The 17,835-nt window shown below is 40.7% G+C and overlaps 1 protein-coding gene across 3 annotated transcripts in view; it reads right to left on the bottom strand.

The window, feature by feature from the left end:
• FAM107B (family with sequence similarity 107 member B) overlaps positions 1–17,835 on the bottom strand; it is a 59,953-nt gene that overhangs the window by 24,598 nt on the left and 17,520 nt on the right. Inside the window, exon 1 of one of the 3 annotated variants that reach the window (XM_071424065.1) lies at positions 17,731–17,753. The exons of the other annotated variants lie outside the window; for them this stretch is intronic. The gene's annotated coding sequence lies outside the window, so the exon portion shown is untranslated. Of the gene's footprint in view, positions 1–17,730; positions 17,754–17,835 lie in introns of those variants that run through there. 3 annotated transcript variants of the gene reach the window in all.

Raw genomic sequence — 17,835 nt, 5'->3', positions numbered from 1 at the left:
CTCACCCTTCACACAAAGGTAACATCCTGCTCACATTTTAACTAACTGTTCAGTTGATTTCCCAGATAGAAAAGATGTTGGTTGCCACCTTCATCCCCAAATCTGACCTTGCCAGCACTACTAACCTGTTTGCTGCAAATTGGGCTGCATGAGATACAGTATTATGTGCCTTTGAGCAGGGTGGCTGCCACCCCATGAGAGCCCAGCAGCATGGCACTATCTCATATGTAGCTAAGCCATCAGCCCTATAGTTTTGGGTGAAACATCCTCTTTTCAAGAGCTATTTCCCCCTTACCAACACACTTAATTACACAAACACCTCAGGGCCTGGGGAAATAAACAGCAAGTCTTTGTGGCTGGGCAGGGGTGCAGGTTTTGATTCAGGAAGTGTATGTCTACAAATTAATTTTGATCTGCACCCTACTGTGCTCAGTGCTTTCCTATGGCTTCCATTCAACATAAACATTAACTACCATTGAAAACACAGTGTTTCCAGGAAAACAATGTTTAGTTAAATTCACACAGTGATAAAAAATTACAATAAGAACATTAAAAGTTTGAAATCAATGGAAGAACTTTCCCACACATAACAGCAGCTTTAGTAAAGTGCATGCCAGCAAATGTGCCTGTGCATCCTCAGAAGTCCTATTCTCACTACTAGGGAGGTAACAAATTTGTAATTTTATAGTAGAGCCAAGATGGGTAAGTTTGTAAAGGCTACAGCACAGACTCTTTAGCAGGAAAAGAGATCTATGCAGATTTCGAAGATTTTTATCCCATCCAGGGTTTTTTTCCTATTGCTAGAAAGTGCTGACATCCCTTTAGCAGAAAACCTCTGAACATGTCTTTTAAACATCCCTTTCCAAAAACCTCCCATGGGACAGCTTCATTACTTCAACAAGTGACTCGAGAAGCAGGAGGAGACAGCATATTAAATGAGCAAGGCAGACACAGAAGGCCAAGGCAACAAGAATTTCATCCAATTTCTCACTCCTCATTCTAACCTTCCTTACATCAGATGAATCAGCGTTGTTCAGCTGCAACTGCCGGCTCTAAATCTTACCCAATACCTCAGCTAAAAACTAAAGACATCAACCACTTGTCTCTCTCTTGCTTAAGACCCTTTATGCATCTCACTCTAACCCTTATTTACACCATTATGATTATTATCTAATTATAAACAATGGCTTGATTAAAACATACATATTTATAGAAGCATTCATGTCACCTACCTTTAGGCCTTGAACTGCTGCAGCTAAAATGGGAAAGCAAGCTCCTTATGGCATTAGCATGGTTATCCAGAGGGCAAATCAAAGCAGCTATGTTCAGCACTAAAGTCAAATATCATCACTCTCAAGCAGCTTCCAGACACTCTCACCTTCCTCCATTGGGCTTATGAGAACTCCAGAAAATCTAGATTCCCAAATGGCTTTTTTAAAGCAATGGGCAAAGTTCCTTCAAAAATCAAACTAGTTAGAAACTGCAGCTCAAATTTCATAAACCACAGCAATACTGAACAAATCCAACCTGCCACTGCTTTTTACATGATTTCCAGCATGCCCATTACTTCCAGATTCACATACAGTATGATGTAAACCCAGGGAAAATACTCAGTTTAATCATTTCCTGTATTATTCACCACATTGTGTGCAATACCTTGTGGATTAATTATCCAGATAACAAAATGACTGCAAGTGCCTTTAATGCTGTTGATCTGAAGTAGTGATCTAAATAATGAGAGCTGTGTGCTCCTGTGATCTACAGCATGAGAGCTGAACTGCAGAACAACCCCCTCCTACCTGCCACACAAGAGTGATAAAAGACCCTTCCTCCCTGCAAAGGAAGGTGAGTAAACCATGAAGCAGCTGTGGAAAGTCCCAAAGATTGGGAAAATTAAAGACAGAAAAGGCCTTTCACACCTAGAAGCCAAACTGTTTAAAGGAATGGAGAGAAGGGTCACCAAGGAAGAAATGTTTTATGACGAAGGTGGTGAGTGAGACACTGGCACAGGTGCACATCCACAGAAGCCCTGGATGCCCCATCACTGGAAGTGTTCCAAGTCAGGATGGATGGAGTTTTGAGAAACACAATCAAGTGAAAGATGTCCCTACCCACTGCAGGGGGGGTTGGAAAAGATGAACTTCAAAGGTCTCTTCCAGCTCAAAGCCTTCCATGACTCTGACTGCTGACATTTATATGAGGAGGAGATAAACACATTTTGGGGGAGCCTGTGCACAGAAGCACTCCCAACAGTGAGAGAGATGCTGCTCCCCTCGTGGAGCCAGGACATCCACACCGGTGAAGGAAGCCCTTGAGCACAATTACTGCTCTCCCCAGCCACAGATATGGCTACACACCACTCCCCATAACACAGCTGGAAACATCTCATTTCTGTGTGTCCTGGTTAAGCAAGAGGCACAAATTTCTGTTTGAAAGCAATCTAAACCACACCACTGGAAATACCCCTAGAAATATTTCTGTTATTTCCAGGCCACCAAACACAAGTAGCACTCACTAGTTTACTACTCTGGTTTCCAATTTAAGAAATGCCTTTAATGGAAGCACTTATTTGAACACATACCAAATGCCACTGAACATAATTGTGCCTAAACTGCACCTCCTAGAGAGCTCCATTTTAAAATTAAGTCTGAGTATGTTGTAACCTAAAAAGGGAGGAGAGGAGGGAATAAAAAAACCAAACAGGAAAAGAGGAAGAAGCTTTCTCTGTGGCATTTTTCTTTCTCTGAACACAGGAAGAAACAGGTGTTGGTATAAGCACAAAGGAAGACATCTCAGAGATTCAAAACCAAGAGCTCTCAGCAAAAATATTAGATTATTGAGGCAGAGAGAGAGAGGAAGTTGCAAAACTGCTTAACATTTCAAGAAGGTCTGAAGCTTTTTACTCAGTGTTGTAGCTGGGGAAGACAGATACACACTCTGAGTATCATACAGGGGTTTGGACTGGAAGGGAGCTCAAAAGATCATCGAGTTCCAACAGCCCTGCCATGGGCAGGGACACCTTCCACGAGGCCAGGTTGCTCAAAACCCTGTTTAACCTGACTTGGAACATTTCCAGGGATGGAAAGAGACACCACTTCTCTGGGCAACTTATTCCACCCTCACAGTAAAGAATTTCTTCCTACTACCTGATCTAAACCTGCCCTCCTTCAGTCTAAAGCCATTCCACCTTCTCCAATGTCCTTCTCCAGCTCTCTTGTAGCCACTTCAGGCACTGGAAGGGGCTCTAAGGGTCCCCAGAGCCTTCCCTTCTCAGGCTCAACAAGCCCAAATCTCTGAGCTGTCTCCACACCAGAGGTGCTCCAGCCCTTTGAGCATCTTTGGGCCTCTGGATTCACTCCAACAGGTCTCTGTTCTTCTTACCTTGTGGGCCCCAGAGCTGGAATAGCAACTCAGTAACAACAGTCAAATAAATGAAATGCTGCATCTGTTGTTCCAATTAAATTAACAAAGCACTGAAAGAACCATGCATGTTTTCCCCTTGTGTACCATGCCCTGGGTAAAGATGTTCTGTAGCTGTACATATTTCCTGTGCTATAAATTAAATACAAGCCAAATGTACCCTTCCTGCAATGCTATTAAAAATCAAGGGCAATTACTCCAGGGATAAATCTGGCCCAGTAATGTTTTTTCAACAAAAATGAGTTTCAGAATAAATTTTACTAAAATAAATCTGGGTGGAAATACTTGAAACATTTTCATTTGTGTTCCCAGAGCACTTGTTTAAAAATAAATTGGAACAGAGAGTTCCCAGTATTAAATAGATGGAAAATGTCAAGACAGTGTTTCAGAATACTCAGTTTTCAGGTGATCAACCTCATATTCTTACTGTCTGGTTCTATGGGAGGTAGTTTTGCTGTGATTGATATTTTATTTTTTTCATTTGTTTTCTGTGTGATTTTTTTGGGCTGGGGAGGGATTGTGGGGGTTTTTGATTGGTTTGGGTATTTATTTTGGTTTTTTCTTAATACCTAAGTATTTGCAGTCTTAAATAAAGGCCACCTTATATATGCAACTTGGGTTGTGTACCATGAATTAAGAAGCTCAGAAATTAGATGTACATGGAAAATCAGACCCATGGATTCAAGATTTCAAATTTTTTCATTGAGATGACACAATCAGACAAAATACAGCTACAAACAGCATCAGGTTCGACTCTCAGCTGGCATGAGTTGGAGCCAGCCTCCTAAAATCAATTTATCTTGCTCAGCTTATCTGACTCCTGAGGGAATGTGGGCAGTATTGATACTGCAGCTCTGCACAAAGTCACAGATGCAGAAGTGCTGGTGAGAGCAGTGGCTGGGGAGCCTCACACGACGCTGCAGTCCTGCACGGATGCACCTGTAACGCTCTCCCACGGAACACTGCATCAGCTGCAGTGATGGAGACAGCCATAAACCACACACAAGTTGCCAAAAGCAATTTATCTACAATAATTTGCACAGCCAGCAACCACTGTAATCATATTTTTGTTGAAACATGGAAAATCTGGAAGGGACTTCAAGAGGCCACTCAGCCCTTCCTTGCCCCAGGGCGAGCTGTAGCACACCTACACACCCCTGAAGTCTTCTCCTGCCAAAGACGTTTTTGAGCCAAAATTTTTCATTCTTGATCTTAATCCAAAACAAGATGTGACTTAAACCCAGTTGTTCATCTGATTTTAAGCCCCAGGCATTGATATTTAATGCTAATGAACATACAGAACATCTGGCTGGTTAAGATCCAATGTGAACAGAGCTGAGTATTCACCAATGTGGGGACAGCAGAAGATATAAACAGGTAGATTAAAAATTGCTTTAAAGCAGGAGTCAAACATAGCAGAAATTTACAAAGCTGTTCAACAGATTTTTTTTTAATCTCCATTGCAGTAGATATTTTTAGCACATCTGGAAGAGACCACAGAGTTCATGAGAAAACCTGCAATGCTCTCATTGAAGCCATCATCTCCACAGCAGGCACTGAGAGGACAAGTATTCCCACTGCCATACAGAAGAGGCCACTCTGTTCCCAGAGAGGTCTCCTCTCCTGCACTGACCAAGTCTGGTTTTAACCTCCCCAGCTTTTCCAAGCTTGCCATGGAATCCCCTTGCAGTGGCACAGGGGCATGTACCTGTCCTTCCCTCTGTTTTCCCACCAGAAAGTCACAGGGTCAGAAGAGAGTTCCAAGGAGGAGAGAACTCATGGATCCTCTGCCTTCCAAACCTCCTGGGCCACAAATTCAGAGATAAAGAGTCTGTGGAGGGAAGAAATGGGAGGCTGGTGGGGAAAGCCATTCAATAAACCATTTTGCAAAAATAGTACTTGGATGGCTCGCAGGAGCACAGAAGAATCCAGGACTAACAGCTACTGATGACACTTCAGTGGTAAAGGAGAAGGGTCTGAACATAAGATCCAAGTCTTAAAGTTTTAAATTATTAAAGCAAGGCCTCAATTCTTGTAACAAGGCACTGCAGCTTATTTAAAGAAAATAAGGCACTAATAAGAACATTTATTTCCTTCCTCATCTTCCAGGCATGGAATCACTAGGATCTGTTTGGAAGTGTTTCCATTGCTTCTGCCAGTCCTGAAAACAACCATGTGCTCATGTTCAGATGCAACCCAGCTTTCTCATTGTGATTCTAAACCAGAATATATATTGCTTCTATTTTTTCCCCTATATGTTTTTTTTTTCATGCAATTATTTAAACAACTCCTGAGTCCCCTGGGACTCAGTCTCTGGCAATAACTGAGAGGGCTTTTTTCTTCTCAGATGTTCTGTTTTTTAGGGCAAGATTCCTTTTTGTGTGTATGATCCTTTTTTAATTATGCAAAACCCAAGGCAAAAGTGTAATAAAAAAACGCAGTGACTGTGTTGATTATTTTTATACTCTGACATTTTAATTTCATGTCATTAATGAGTCTAATCAATCTCTCTTGCATTACACACATATCACATTCCTAACCAGTAGCAATTAGAAATAGATAGCCATTTGCTTTCTTATAGAATTGTAGAAAATTCATGCCACTTGTCACAAAAAGGGTTCAGACTACAAAGAGCAACACACAAAAAATTAAGCACTTTAATTTGACACCATTCTTCATGTATTGTAATTTGACACCATTCTTCAAATCAAAAGAAACAGTGTTAAATTCTATTTTTAGTCTCCTGCTTGGATCTGCACTTTGAATAAAGCATTAATGAGATGGAGACCTGCAAAGCATTTTCTTAGAAACCAGAGAATCACTAAATTAAACAATTTGGATGTTAGCATTAAAAATCCCCAGTAAATTGTGCATTCACCAAGAAAAGGCAAAAGTATTGAACAAGAAGCATCTGTGGTGCCTCTGTCCCTTTCTGTACAAGTGACAGGCTGGGTATCTCCCTTGACCCATAACAGACATTGTACCCACTGTGGTCAGGGGCTGCACTGGCAGATTTCCATCCCAGAGCACAAACTCTCACAGCTGCCCATGCACAGGACTTCCCCCCAACACACTTCCCCTTGTTTTTGGAAAGGCAACAAGCACAGTTGTCCCAGTTAAGCCCGAGGTGTCCTGCACCGGTTCATGCCCTCCTGAAGACCCCACCAGCCCCACTTTGGCAGCTGCTATAAAAACAACTGCTCCCCATGTACAAGGAGCATCCAGTTGCTGCAACAGCCAGCTCTGTCCCAGCTGATGGAAAGGGGAATGGCAATGTGTCCTTATATTGGTTACAGAAGTCTGCCTTTAATTCCATTTGAGAGCTCGTCCCTATCTGTTGGAATTCAGGACATCCCTCTGGCTGTCCTGGAATGCCAAGACCCCTGCCAGGGGGCTCAGAGACCCTGGCACAGAGCCCAGGATGCCCCTGTGGTTTTGATTATGACCCATGGAGCAAGTTACCAGCCTTGGATGAAGATCTGCAGGCCACGACAGTTTAGGTAGAATAATAGTGAATTTATCATGGGGTGGAAAAGTCGATTTTGGGGTTTTCTAGAATAGGGGTTCAGGAGGCAAGATGGAGGAATCTGGGCATGTCCAGTCTTTCTCCTTCTTCTTCTTCTTGGCCTCCTTCTTCTGCTGTGATGTTGGCACTTTTAGATTGGTTTAGAGTAGAAGCTCACTGTCTAACATAGGTGATAGGTGTTGGAAAGTAATTGTAAACATTGTATATGTAGTTTTAGTATAAAGACATAAAACCCCCCCCGGGGGCAGGCAGAGTGCCTGGAACTGTCCTGCTGGATGGACCTCAGCTGGACAAGAGAAAATATTTTATAGATAAGGAACAATAAAAAACCTTGAGACTGAGAACTGAAGAGCTCTGACTCCTTCTTCAAGTGCCAGGCTGAGAAAAGAGACTTTCTAACATTTTCTCTGAGTCACTCTGACCAGTGAGAGGCCCCCAAAACACTTTTTTTATTTGGTGCATCAAGCTACTTACTCCTAAAAAGTTTAAACACATGAAAGAAAAGGATGTAGAAGCTGGAGTAACACTGATCTCTTCAATATCTGTATCACTAGAAGTAGCTGTATCACATGCAGAGTCAGAAGGCTGCCCCAGTTCCATTCCCATTGGTGCCTGTTGCTCATCCATGTGCTGTGACACACAGACTGTGACAACAGCAAAGATGGACACAGAGCACTGAAGATCCTGTGATTCAGTCTCAGGTCTCAACCACCTACACAGATGTCACAACCATTTCATAAAAACATCTGCCTGTTCTGCATCTGTGGTAACGGGGAGAGAAAAAGCTGAGTCTCACAGATGTGCAGAGCTCAGACAACAATAAAACAGGTCACTGATCACAGAAACTCTCCAGGCATGTTCACTGTGAAAGACAGCACAAATGTTGCTCCCTCTCGAGGTAACCAGACAGACAGAGTGATGCCTCCTCTAGAACTGGCTCACAAAAAGCAAGTGACACCATGTGGGATCCAGGGCTTTTGCATACAAACCCATTTAAGCTGAATCCCATAGAGCACAGGCAGGAGTGGGTGTACAAGAACTGCACAACTGTTAGCTGCCACATTACCTGAATCTTGCATAAAACACCCATCAGGGCCAGCTCAGGGCCAGCCATCCCTGAGCTTTCCAGGGCTGACTTAGGAAAGTCTAACAACCCACCAGCTGCTACTAAAACCTATGCTCCATGAGAAGTTAAGAAAATACCAGGTGATTTCTTCTTATTAGGTTTCTTCAATTTACCATTGAAGAAAGCAACAAAACAAGGATCCAAGGAGTCTCCTTTATTCCAGAGATCCCTTAAGGCCCAGTCCATCCAAGAGGGAAGGAAAGCTTTCAGTACTGAGCAATTCACCTCACAGTCACCAAAATGTGAAGTTTCATTTAGCAATTGAAACCTTTTATGCCTTTTTAAATTCTTTACATAATCTATGCATTAACAAGTGTGGCTTATAGTTTTTTGCTTTCATAAAGTAAACTAAATATAAAACCAACAGATAAGACTGAAATTAAAAAAAATCAGATTTTGAATACTGATGGTTATGCCTCAACCATATTTGTATTATCTTCCAAGTGTTGAGTAGATCAAAACCCAGGGAAAAAATACATACTGTAGGCCAGATCTTTCAGCAGGTGTACAGACTGAACAACTCTTCGTATATAATTACACTGCCAAATCCTTGATGAAAAGATTTGGGTGGATGTCAGCATATGCTTCTTGTAAAACAGACAAGAGGACCTTTGTCAGACAAAAAAGTAAATTAGGATTCACTATAGGAACTGTATCATACAGTTTAAAATAAAACCACAAACACATGTGCAGGCCTGAAAATGGGGGTAAAAAAACTTGAGAAGAAACGTCAGCTGAGGTCTGTTCCTTGCACAGAAGGAGACTGAACAGCAAGGGATACTATTATCCATGGCATCCAGAGAGCTGGCAGGCTTGCTGCTCAAAAGCAGCTGCTTGAATATTTAGCTTGAAAGGCAGACTATTCCTTGCATTTTCTCTGGTGTGGCTTTCAGCTGCACAGCAGTGCCAAATGGCATCGTGCTTCCTGCAGAACCAGAGTGCCTCTGGGCTGGGTTCAAACTGCACATGGTTTATAGGGCACCCTGAAGGGGAGAGCACAGCACTGCACTGATGCCAGAGGGGCCTGGAAGCTGGGGAGGAATTTCTGAGCATGAGGGCTCAGTATGTTCAGATCAGCAGGGTGGTTGACATGAGCTATTCTCAGTGCTGGCTGTTTTGTCACAGAGAAAGACAAAGAAGGAAGGAAGCAGTGAGAGACAGCAAAAGACTCCTACACTGAGAGATGCACACAATATTGGTCCATGCTTGTCAGAGCTGGGTATGACAGATAATAACTCCAACAGCCTGCATTAAACAGATACTGGGTGTGCAGCCTACACATCTGCCAGTTTTCTTGCTAGGTACTGAAAGACAGCATCCATCTAATCACTCACCAGCAGTAACTCCCTCTCCTGCTTCAATCTTCTGTTACATGCTGTCACCCAGTCCCAGAGACTTAAAATACATGAATTAACAATATCTGACTTTTGTGTTGGAACAGGAGACCAAATAAATGATAAATTGAAACTTTAAGAAAAAGGGGAACAAATTTAAGTTCAAGAACTGAAAATTATTTTCAAAGCAGTAATTTAGCTTAGTGTGCAATTTTACATACATGCAGAGACACAGGTTTTCCACACATTAAAATAATGCTTCTAATTAAATGTTACTAATGCACAAAAGATGTGCTCAGCTCTCCTTTGAAAAGCCTACCACGCAAATAGACACCTAATAAATACAGAGACAACTGTAGTCAGACACAATATGGCAATTTCATTCTAACACAAATCTCTGGCACAGAGGCTGAAGTCACACATTTTCAAGAAGAGCTTCCACACTTTTCCTTGTGTGAATATTTAATGTTTTGAGAGAAGCAAGAGGATTTTGTATTCAGAAGTTACTCCACCAGAAGCACTCTCTGTTATCTTTAGTGTTTTGCTTTAAATTATGAATAATCAACTTGTAAGATTTCTCACAAAATCTCCAGCCCCTGAAGAAGCAAACAAGAACTTAATCAGAAAAGCTGTGGGCAAACAGGATTACCAGTCTGACTTGCAAGGGAGAATTGCCTGTTAAAAAAAGGCAGAATCATGTTTCCATGTGGAAAATGTTAAAGTTATTGTAACTAAATATAACAACCCAAATTTTCCCTCTCTATTTTATTTCCAATAATGCACACACTCATCTCTGCTTGTTCCATTAGACAGCAATGGGTAGCAGAGCCAGTCATGTTCAAAATCCCCTGGGATCTGAGCCTTCCTTCCCAGGTTCCCCCAGAGGGGAGCAGCAATGCCAGGACTACAAGGAAACAGGCAGGCATGTGCCAGAGAAAGAGGAATAGGAAATATCTGCATGTGGCTTTCAGACCCTTTTCACAGGCCTCAAAATATCCACAAAATAGCCAAAATTCCCATACAAATCTGAATGAGAGAGGAGGGAGGGAAAGACTCAAGTATCAGGATGTTCCAATTTGGAAATGTCATTAAGAATGATAATTTTGAGCTAATTAAATGGGAGAGGGGAAGAGGGGGGGTGATGGGGAACATAACAATCAAGCAAAGACTATCCATGTCAGATGTCACCTAGATGGCAAGAAGGAGCATTTATTCTGCCACACTGAGACATTCTATAATCACAGTCATTGCCACAGTGCTGAATGATGTGCAGGAAGTGTTGCTGCTTCATCCTTGTACCATTCTCTGTTACTGCACCCTCTGCCATCCAAATTCCCAGTTCCTCTCACACTTTACAAAATGTCAGTGCAGAGACTTTCTAGGAATTTGGGCCAAGTTCAAAAATCCCCATCTGCTCCTGTTGGAGAGGGATGAGATCAGACTGTAAATGAGTGGCAGACTCCTAGCAAGGAGACACGTGAATACCATTTGGACACGTATGAAAGTCACTCCCAGCCTTCTTAATTTAAATTAAAAACTTTAGACTCTCCTCTGTCTCTCTGTAATGAAACATTCATATAATCAGTTATTCATCCATTTAGGTTAAGTGCATGTATAGGCAAGTACTCTCAAGACATTTCATTAATCTACATTTATCTTAAAGCTGTTTAGAATTGCAGACGTGCATCCACAAGATGAGTTCTTCAAGACTTGAAAGCAATTAGGTCTTGAGAAAAGTGGCTTTGGTAGCACATGTTCTCACAGTTATTTAAATAAATTCAAATCAAATATAGGCTTAAATCCACATGAGACTTCTCATTAGACACCAGTGTTTTTTCAAGTTTCCAGAGCTTTTTTTGTAGTGCTTTCCACCATGGTATGTAGGAGCATGCACCTGTGCTGGTAGTCAGCTTGCAGGAGGGCTCCCCTTGCAAGCCTACACACACAACATGGGTTCATAAACTGAATTTCTAACACTTTCTTGTCATAGCTGTGGCAATATGAAAATTGCCATATTCTACAGCAATATGGAAATATATATATATATAAAAAAAAGGTGTCACTTTCTGCAAGTGCTTCTCCTCACCTGACTGGTTATCATGGTAGCCCAGGTCTAAAGTCAGGAGCAGAAACATGGTGTTCATCCACTAACATGCTCCAATTTACCTTCATGACACTCTGGAGAGCTGAGATCAAGCTTCCTTATTTTGTAAGAAGGTGAACATTAAAATAAAATTTAAAATCCAAATCAGAAATCAACTTACTTGAGGAATTAGGTAGAGCAGGAAACTCAAGGTGGACCATGAAAGTCCAAAGTCAGCTCTGTAAAACAAGCCTTTCTGCATTTAACTAATTCTTACACTTCTAGATGTGCAGTAATTTCAAATCCTGCCTACTTAAACTGTAACATATGACTCGTGAATTTTACATCCTTGGAAAAAGATGACCCCAACTCTGGCAGAGAGTATTAGAATTCCTTATAATCTCAAGTGTCAGTCTTGCTTACATATATTTGTTTTCCTTTAAAGTCCACAAATGGACTTAAAAGGAGACTAAACAGCCCATTTCTTGGCCCCAAATGTGCTCAATAAACCACAATGTGATTACATTCTGTGTGTGGGTAAGGCCTGCTGGCTTAAAACACACACATAAACACACAGATACATATGCACATACATAGGCACACATACTGCCTTTATAAATAATCAGAATGGATCTTGATGAATCACCTCTATTTGATTTTTTTTTACAGTGTTTCTTGTAAAAAACCTTCCCTGAATGTGCAAACTATTAAGAAAATATGTGAAAAACAAAGTCTGATTGGCAGACTAAAGTTGGAGGCTGAGTAACATGTAAGCCTGTTTAGCATTAGTGCCAGAAATCCCTTCTCACTCGAAAAATCTGACATATCATTTGCTTTATTAGTTCTAGATCAACTCTTCATTTAATTTACATTAAAATATGAAATTAAAAATTAATGCAGATGATTTAGAATTAAAGTCATGCAAAGACAGTACTTCTTTTTTAACAGACTTTCATTTGGGAAGTGAGTATCACTGCAACACTGCTGAATTCCTACAACAGTCCACAAGGCCAACACTGGAATCTCTCAATACAACCATTAAGATTTCATTCACTAGGAGCTGATTAACTCAAGTCTTCCTTTTCCACTAATTAATACCACAAACTGCCTCCAACAATTGTGTGTTTAGATCTGAGTGTATGAGCAAGGAATGACCATACAGACACCACACAGAAATACAATTTCACAGATTCGTGAAACCTTTTTAAATTGGGAAAAGAAAAAGACAGGCAAGATAGGCTTTACCCTAGTCAAAAGGTCATTCAACTCACATTAACTTAGAATTCATTAAACTTCAGTCAAGAAAGTAAAAATGAAAGTCTGACCCTTACAAAGGCCAGATGTCCCACTCATTTCCTCTTACATTTCAGTCAAGCACATGGTTCACAGTCACAGAAAAGTCTATTACAAGTCACAAATATGCCACCAGTAGAGATCCAAGAGTTTCCCTTCCAAACTAGAGACAATTCCCAACAAACAGAAGACAGCATTCCAGCATCAAGCCACATGAAGTGAGCCAGAGGCCATCAGCAATCCCATCTCATGGAAATGGTGATGCAGAGAAACAGCTCTGCAGGCAGATCCTGTGGCTGGAACAGCTCCCAGCACATGGGGGTGGTGAACTCCAGCAGAGCAGCATTTACAGTCACTCCAGCCCCTGCTCACTGCAGGAGCCTTGCTAACATTTGTGTTTACTACTCCAGGTCAGTGCCAACAGCTTCACAGTCCTCACTGCATGAAAAATGCTGTCCCACTCTACCTTTAACCCCCTCCACGTTCCCACTCTACTACAGACATGTCTCTTACTCCAAACACCTCAAATTCCATCTAAGACCATTTTAATCACACACACAGAGGATTTATTTCCTTTCAATATTTTTACTCTACATAACTTTAAAAGGAGTTGCAAATTTTCCCTTTCTTAATCTTGACAAAATCCTTCCCCACTAAGTCCTCTGTAACCAGGCTGCTGCACAGCACCATACCTTGAAATCAGGGGCTTATAATGGAAATGCTGAGGTAAACCTTAGACACAGCATCAAGCTGCATGAAAACCCTGTCACAGTACTGGAAATAAAGTGCATTTAAAGCCAAAGAGGCTCTGTCAACACCATAAAATGCACACACTGCTGCTGCATGCTTTCAAACTTTATTAAATGGGCCTGGGCACAGCAGCAATGAAGTGCTGACTTTGAAGTGCTGACTTTCCCTGACTTTGGACAGTGCTTGGGCTCATTGCCACCTCCATGCTAACAAGGATAGAGAAGAGAATGCACTAAATCAGAATCAAGTTTTGTGATCACAGAAAGAATAGGGCAACAAAATGTGTCTGAATAGAAGTCAGTGCTGGAGGGTCACTCTCAGTCTCACACACTTTGCTGGTTTTGCCCAGCATTAACACCTGCCCATTCCTCCAGCCCCGTGGCTCTCGTTATCATCCTCATTCCTCTGCTGTTACTGAACCAGCCTTCCTCTGGGGAAGGTCTGTCAGCTGCACTGAGCACTGGCCACTGTACTTAGCATAAAATCTGGGACTTTGAAATTAAGACAGTAAATCACCTCTACCTTCCACACATAAGAGACAAGTCCAGATGTGACAAAGATCTAATGAGGCTATTTTATTAAAAGACTAAAAGAAAACTGAAGAGAAGTGAATGAAACATGGCTTTAGTGAACATCTGAAAGTTAATAACTCTACATTAATAACCCCAATGAGGAATGCTGATAGAAAGACAAAAATCTCCAGGAATTCAACACAGGGTAAGTTTTATTAAAACTATTCTTCCACCTAAAGTTCTTTGGATTATTTAAGATTTAGCTGAGTGAGAGCAAGGAGACCTCATCTAATCAGGATAATGCTGTAATAGCCTCTGATTCAGAAGCCATCGATTTACTTTGTGTTCACAGACTATGTAAGACACTGTAAAATGAAATAATAAAAAGCAGTAAAATAGAAGAGATGATATGGCAAAAAAAAAACCCAAGTAGTAGCAAGGGGAAGGAAAAAAAATATGTTTTAAGGACAAACTGCCTGCATGCACAGTTCTGAAATTGTAACTCCCAATGTCCCTATCACATTACTGTGTGAGCTGCAGATGAAACAAAGCAATGGAGAATAACAGGGCCACATTGCCTCTTTTGAAAAGAAAACTTTCCCATCATGGAAAGCTAATAAAGAGAATGAAAGCAACAGGCAAGATTAAGAAAGCAGAGAATTACAAGTAATAGTCTTGATTTAAGTGGTTCATTTTTTATTCATGGATATTCTTTCCAGTGAATATCTCAGAAGCGTTTTATGTTTAATAGGCACCATCATTGTGAAAATGTTTTCTAAGCAAAAAGCCCTCACTTACTACCAAGGCAATAAATGGCTTCATAGCAGACAGTCCTATGAAGAATTCAAGAACCAAAATGAACTGTGGATCATGCAAAACATAAGAAAACTTATCCTCAGTGGAAGCCCTTTGATGTTGAAACAGTTTAATGGAAGGTGGGTGCTACAGATGATATGTTTTCATTTGGTAACCCTGGTTAAGTTGTCTGTCAGAGATCCTTGACTTCTCAGAAGAGAAGGTGTGTATTACTGACTGAAAAAGCTTCAAAAGCTTCAACAAAACCAAAACAAACCCCTCCATTAAATACACAAGTCCTAGTCTCAGAGCCTTACAGATAGTTGCTTCCTCCTTGTCACCATTTTTTCCCCTTCTCACTTCTGGTTTAAATGCTTACAAATAATTATGTTTTGAATATTTATCCCAAATGCAGTCTATTCCACAGACTAACTATAAAATCTGATTCAGCTAAGAAATTAAATCTCACTGCTTAAACTACAAATTTTAATCCATAATTAATATGTAAAAAAAAGGCCTCTATTTATTTTGCATAAATTGTTCTCCTCCTTCCCTAGTCTCCATGACAGAAAATGTTGTTTGCCAGTACTTCACTTCATAATCTCATTAACAGCCTCTTCCCTCTCCCATCAGTCAGATTTTGTATTCAGATAGAAATGGCTTAAGATACTGCCTGGTAACATCCTGGAAGCAATCACATCCAGTTGGAATTGAAAATGTTATTTAGTCTTCTGTGATTTTGTTAATATCAAATATTTGGGTTAACAGTAAAGATGGTGGTGGTAGGGAAATTGTAACAGCTTTAGAAAGATGTACCCATTTCCTTCATTACTGAGCAAACATGCAGCCCCTGGGCAAAGGAGTGTCAGATGGCTAATAGTCTCTGTGCTGGAGGGAGCCAGCAAGCAGACTGTTAATGAAGCCCAAAGGTACTGGAAAGAGGCACTGGGACAGGACTGGCAATCTCCTTTCAGAACCCAGGGCCTCACGGTGCAGCTGACCTACATTCACCAGCTCAGAGTTGAAGGCCAAGTGAAAACATGCATAAATAAAATAATGGCTCAGTTTCAGTGGGATCTCCAAGCATCCCATGCTGGTGGATGAACAAGCCATCTCCTCCTAGGTACTATTCCAGCACAAGCCACAGATGCTAAATTTGATCCCAAATCACTCAGTTTTAACTTGCAAAACTTACATACCAGACCATACTTTGCCAGAACCTTGTGTTAGGTTGCTATTTATTGACTCTGGTGGTGGTGAGAAATCCAAGGCTTTAAATGACCAACATAACCCTTGCCTTTGAAATCTAATTCAAACCAGTTTTATGACTTCCTTCTTATGAGTAATTCCCTCTATCCAGGCATCTATTAGATTTAAGAAAGAAGTCATAGCAAGCTTCAATTTTCAAACTCATTTTTACCCAATATAATCTTTCCTTAAAAGACCAGGAATTTTCTTCATGATCTGCCATCTAAACATCTTCTTGCACAGCCAGGGGCAACATCTGCATATTGAAAGCTTGCAGTCTGTGAGTTTCACTGTTTTACATCAAGAGCAAAGCATATGCAGGCTCAAAATAATGCCATGCCTCCATTTTTCTCTTCAGCTAAAAAGGATTCAAAGAAGACATATCAGAGGAGAATGCACTGGTGTTGATTTGTATTCTAGAAGTGAACAGATGCTAAAAGATGAAAATCATTTAAGCAGAAATCTTGATTGCTATTCTCTGCAGAAGGGTTGTTGTAACATGAGCCTTTTGTTTGCTGAAGAAGCAAATAAACTGCACCACTAATTAGTCACATACAACACACACTTACCCAAATTCTTCATTACACATGGAAAATTACTCAGTTCTAATGTTCTACATGAACACACTTTCAACTGATATTCCTATCAGTGTTGCAATAAGAGAGGGAAGTGAAGGCAGAGTAGGTCCACAAAAAGCATCAAAGCAAAACTGATTTTATTTACTTAGCTAAAACCCCCTGAAGCAGGCTGGGCACAAAGTGGAACAGACATCTTATTTATAGATAAAATTTATGAAAGTAATTATTATCTCAAGTTCACAAATTGATTATTTTTGGTCCTGATTCCAGATTTTAGAACTACTAGAGCTGTCTTTTTCTATTTTAGTCACATTCATGACTTTTCATCACTTTCTCAGCTTTGGAGCAGCTATTTATTGAATTAAAATAGCTAGTTGCAGAATTCATTGAATGTAATAAAAATCAAGAAAATATCTCTGAATTTGAAAGATTACTGAGACATTATGCTTGTTTCTAAAAAAAAAAAAAACCCTGGTTCTGACCTCTTAACCAGTAAATTTCAAGATGTAATAGAAGGGGAAGCCTGAAGCTTCTTAGAACAGGGCAGGCAAGGAAGGCTGTTAGATTTAATTATTTCACTATGGCTAAACTACAGATTTATTTAAAAATAATTTACAAATAAAAATTTCACCATTACTTTTATCTATTTCTAGTCCAGTTAAAATTAACATTTTGACCTGCAGAATCCTAAAGACCTACCCCCATTTATACATTCAACAAAATACTTGGAAGGTCCCAAGACAAACCAAGCCATTCCACCCTACAACAGGTTTTTGTCAATCCTGAATTCACAGCAAGCTAACTTTTACCTAACTTTTACCACCCCAACTGAGATGTTAAGAACCCTCCCCTGACCTCACTCCTGTACCACAATAATGGCAGAATTCCTGCATGGAGACAAAGGCACAAATGTAGTGGATGCTCCCATTCATCTCCTGGTGCCACCAGTTGAGCAGCAGAGCAGAGAAGACCACAGTGGCACAGCTCTACCAGTCACAGGTATCCAGAGCAGGATCAGAGGCACCTCAGCATTAGGTCTTGAAAAAGCCTTCAGGTTCTGCTCACCTGTATTTTTCTGGTCTGGAGAAGCAGAAAACAAATATTTGAGGCACAAGGTCCCAAGAGCTAAAGTCTTCTTGCTACAGCTGATCTACCTGCACTGGAGCAATG

Source organism: Agelaius tricolor, unplaced genomic scaffold, assembly GCF_023055355.1.
Source record: "Agelaius tricolor isolate 1412-34295 unplaced genomic scaffold, bAgeTri1.0.p SCAF_3, whole genome shotgun sequence".
In the NCBI taxonomy this organism is placed as follows: Eukaryota; Metazoa; Chordata; class Aves; order Passeriformes; family Icteridae; genus Agelaius; species Agelaius tricolor.
The sequence above is the reverse complement of the archived record's forward strand: the minus strand, read 5'-3'. Positions and strand labels throughout refer to the sequence as shown.